This window comes from Rhinopithecus bieti, unplaced genomic scaffold (genome assembly GCF_001698545.2).
Source record: "Rhinopithecus bieti isolate Rb0 unplaced genomic scaffold, ASM169854v2 scaffold_9996, whole genome shotgun sequence".
NCBI lineage: Eukaryota > Metazoa > Chordata > Mammalia > Primates > Cercopithecidae > Rhinopithecus > Rhinopithecus bieti.
Genome location: NW_016806973.1, coordinates 1346460 through 1351347, shown reverse-complemented (window position 1 = coordinate 1351347; position 4888 = coordinate 1346460).

The following is a 4888-nucleotide window of genomic DNA, read 5'->3' as shown; positions in this document are numbered from 1 at the left end:
TTGAAAAGCAAAATAAAAGGAAAATGATGGTAATAAAATTAAATATAAATAAATATTTATTTAGTTTTTACACATAGTGTGCACTTCATCCTAGCTTGTGTTTTACTTGTTTTATATTACTTTAAAGGATTTTTGCTTAAGTCATGTAACAAAAAGATCTGTTCAGTTGAAATTACCTAGGCACTTGTTACTCAAACTGTGTCACTTTGACTGGCTTACCAAAACTGGAAAGTCTCAGGCCCCGTGCCAAACCTAATAAATCAGAATCAGTGCTTACTAACCTTCACACTAAAGTTTGAGAGGCACTGTTTCAGGACATTTTATTCTAAGTAAAAACAGCCTGAGATATCAAGTTTCTGCAGTTGTGCAAATCCTTATCTTCTTTTTCATTCTTAATGTAAAAGCACCTTGAAACCAGTGCTCACATTCATATTCTCAACAATGTGTACTACTTTTATTAAAAGAATTACTTTTAAAATGAATAAATGCATGAATTACTAGTACATATTTTCCCTTTGGTTAAAGTAGGAAAACGTTTTACAAAAAGATAAAGAAATTGAAGTTAAATCTGCCAATGAGTTTCAGAGGAATAGAAGAGCTGATGGTGACAGGGAGAAAGATCTGTTTCTTAGGAGTATAAGGACTCACAAGACCGATCCAATTCCATTAACTTTCATGTGCCAGTCCCTGAAGCTCTGTAATCTGATGAAGCATTCCTAGCAAGTAAAGCAGAAAAGTAACTTATATTTCTTTTCTTTTTTGATTTTAGCTAAGGAGTCAAAATGAACAAAGATAAACAAAATGGAAGAACTACAGTTAGATTAAGAAAAAAGAGGGAGAAAAGTCAAGATGGCTGAATAGGAACGGCTCTGGTCTGCAGCTCCCAACAAGACCTACACAGAAGACGAGTGATTTCTGCATTTCCAACTGAGGTACCCAGCTCATATCACTGGGATTCGTTAGACAGTGCGTGCAGCCCACGGAGGGTGAGCAGAATCAGAGTTGGGGGTTGCCTTACCCAGAAAGTGCAAGGGGTTGGGGAACTCCCTCCCGTAGCCAAGGGAAGCCATGAGGGACTGTGCTGTGAGGGACAGTGCTACCTGGCCCAGATACTATGCTTTTCCCACTGTCTTTGGAACCTGCAGACCAGGAAATTCCCTCGGGCGCCTACAACAGGGGGGGCATGGGTTTCAAGCCCAAAACTGGGCAGCCATTTGGGCAGACACCAAGCTAGATGCAGGAGTTTTCTTTTGTACCCCAGTGGCTCCTGGAACACCAATGAGACAGAACAGTTCACTCCCTGGGAAAGGGGGCTGAAGCCAGGGAGCCACGTGGTCTTGCTCAGCCTATCCCAGCAAGCTAAAATCCACTGGCTTGAAATTCTTGCAGGCAGCACAGCATTCTGTGCACAGCATAGGAAGCTCAAGCTTAGTGTGGGGAGGGGTGTCCGCCATTACTGAGGCTTGAATAGGTAGTTTTCCCCTCACAGTGTAAACAAAGCCCCGGGAAGTCTAGACTTGGCGGAGCCCACCACAGTGCCACAGAGCGACTGTAGCAAAATTGCCTCTCTAGATTCCTCCTCTCTGGGCAGGATAACTCTGAAAGAAAGCCAGCAGCCCCAGTCAGGGGTTTATAGATAAAACTCCCATCTCCCTGGGACAGAACACCTGGGGGAAGGGGTTGTTGTGAGCATAGCTTCAGCAAACTTAAACTTACCTACCTGCCCACTCTGAAGAGAGCAGAAGATCTCCCAGCACAGCACTCGAGCTCTGCTAAGGGACAGACTGCCTCCTCAAGTATGTTCCTGACCCCTGTGCCTCCTGACAAGGAGACACCTCCCAGCAGGGCTTGACAGACACCTCATACAAGAGAGCTCTGGCTGGCATATGGTAGGTGCCCCTTTGGGATGAAGCTTCCAGAAGAAGGAGAAGGCAGTGATCTTTGCTGTTCTGCAGCCTTTGCTGCTGATACCCAGGAAAACAGGGTCTGCAGTGGACCTCCAGCAAACTCCAGCAGACCTGCAGCAGAGGAACCTGAATGTTAGAAGGAAAACCAACAAACAGAAAGCAATAGCATCAACATCAACAAAAAGGACAACCACGCAAAAACCGCATCTTAAGGTCACCAACATCAAAGACCAAAGGTACATAAATCCACAAAGATGATTAAAACCAGTGCAAAAGGCTAACATTTCCAAAACCAAAACGCCTCTTCTCCTCCAAAGAATCACAACTCCTCGCTAGCCAGGGAACAAAACTGGACTGAGAATGCGTTTGACAAATTGACAGAAGTAGGCTTCAGAAGGTCGGTAATAACAAACACCTCTGAGCTAAAGGAACATGTTCTATTCCAATACAAGGAAGCTAAGAACCTTGACAAAAGGTTATAGGAACTGCTAACTAGAATAACCAGTTTAGAGAAAAATATAAATGAACTGATAGAACTGAAAAACACAGCACAAGAACTTTATGAAACATACATAAGTATCAATAGCCGAATTGATTAAGCAGAAGAAAGGATATCAGAGATTGAAGATCAACTTAATGAAATAAAGTGTGAAGACAAGATTAGAGAAAAAAGATAGAAAAGGAATGAGCAAAGCCTCCAAGAAATATGGGACTATGTGAAAAGACCAAACCTACATTTGATTGGTTTACCTGAAATTGATAGGGAGAATGGAACCAAGTTGGAAAACACCCTTCAGGATATTATCCAGGAGAACTTCCCCAACCTAGTGGAACAGGCCAACATTCAAATTAAGGAAATACAGAGAACACCACAAAGATATACCTCAAGAAGAGCAACCACAAGACACATAATCATCAGATTTGCCATTGTTGAAATGAAGCAAAAAATGTTAAGGGCATCCAAAGAGAAAGGTAATGTTACCCACAAAGGGAAACTCATCAGATTAGCAGTGGATCTTTCTGCAGAAACCCTACAAACCAGAAGAGAATGGGTGCCAACATTCAACATTCTTAAAGAAAAGGATTTTCAACCCAAAGTTTCATATCCAGCCAAAATAAGCTTTATAAGTTAAGCACAAATAAAATCCTTTATAAGCAAGCAAATGCTGAGGGATTTTGTCACCACCAGGCTGCCTTACAAGAGCTCCTGGAAGAAGCACTAAATATGAAAAGGAAAAAGCAGTACCAGCCTCTGCAAAAACATACCAAAACGTAAAGACCATTGTCACTATGAAGAAACTGCATCAACTAATGGGCAAAATTACCAGCTAGCATCATAATGACAGGATCAGATTCACACATAACAATATTAACCTTAAATGTAAATGGGCTAAAAGCCCCAATTAAAAGACACCGAATGGCAAATTAAATATAGTGAAGACCCATTGATGTGCTGTATTCATGAGCTCCATTTCATGTGCAAAGACACACAATGTCTCAAAATAGTGGGACAGAGGAATATTTACCAAGCAAACTGAAAGCAAAAAACAAACAAACAAACAAAAAAGCAAAAACAAAAACAAGAAAACAGCAGAGGTTGCAATCTAGTCTCTGATAGAACAGATTTTTAAACCAACAAAGATAAAAAAGACATAATTGCATAATGGTAAAGGGATCAATGCAACAAGAAGAGCTAATGATCTTAAATATATATGCACCCAATACAGGAGCACCCAGATTAATAAAGAAAGTTCTTAAAGACCTACAAAGAGACTTAGATGCCCACACAATCATACTGGGAGACTTTAACACCCCACTGTCAATATTAGACAAATCAACAAGACAGAAAATTAACAAGGATATTCAGGACTTGAACTCAGCTCTGGACTAAGTGGACCTAATAGACATCTACAGAACTCTCCACCCCAAATCAACAGAATATACATTCTTCTCAGCATACATAGCACTTATTCTAAAACTGACCACATAATTGGAAGTAAAATACTCCTCAGCAAATGCAAAAGAATGGAAATCCTAACAAAAAGTCTCTCAGAGGACAGTGCAATCAAATTAGAACTCAGGATTAAGAAACCCACTCAAATCCACACAACTACATGGAAACTGAACAACCTGCTCCTGAGGGATTACTGGGTAAACAACAAAATTAAGGAAGAAAGTTAAGTTGTTTAAAACCAATGAGAATGAAGACACAATGTACCAGAATCTGTGGGACACAGATAAAGCAGTGTTTAGAGGGAAGTTTATAGCACTAAATCCCACAGGAGAAAGCAGGAAAGATCTAAAACCAACATCCTAACATCACAATTAAAACAACTAGAGAACCAAGAGCAGACAGATTCAAAAGCTAACAGAATACAAGAAATAAGTAAGATCAGAGCGGAACTGAGGGAAATAAAGACATAAAAAACCCTTCTAAAAATCAATGACTCCAGCAGCTGATTTTTTGAGAAGATTGACAAAATTGATAGATTGCTAACCAGACTAATAAAGAAGAAAAGGGAGAAGAATCAAATAGACACAGCAGAAAATGATAAATGAGATATCACTATTGATCCCACAGAAATACAAACTACCATCAGAGAATACTATATATACCTCTATGCAAGTAAACTAGAAAATCAAGAAGAAATGGATAAATTCCTGGACACACACACCCTCCCAATTCTAAACAAGGAAGACGTCAAATCCCTGAATAGACCAATAACAAGTTCTGAAAATGAGGCAATAATTAATAGTCTGCCAACCAAAAAAAAAAAAAAAAAAAAAAAAAAGCCCAGGACCACATGAATTCACAGCCTAATTCTACCAGAGGTACAAAGAGGATCTGGTACCATTTCTTCTGTAAATATTCAAAACAATAGAAAAAGAGGGGCTCCTCCCTAACTCATTTTATGACATCAGCATCACACTGATACCAACACCTGGCAGGGAAACAATAAAAAAAAGAAAATTGCAGGCCA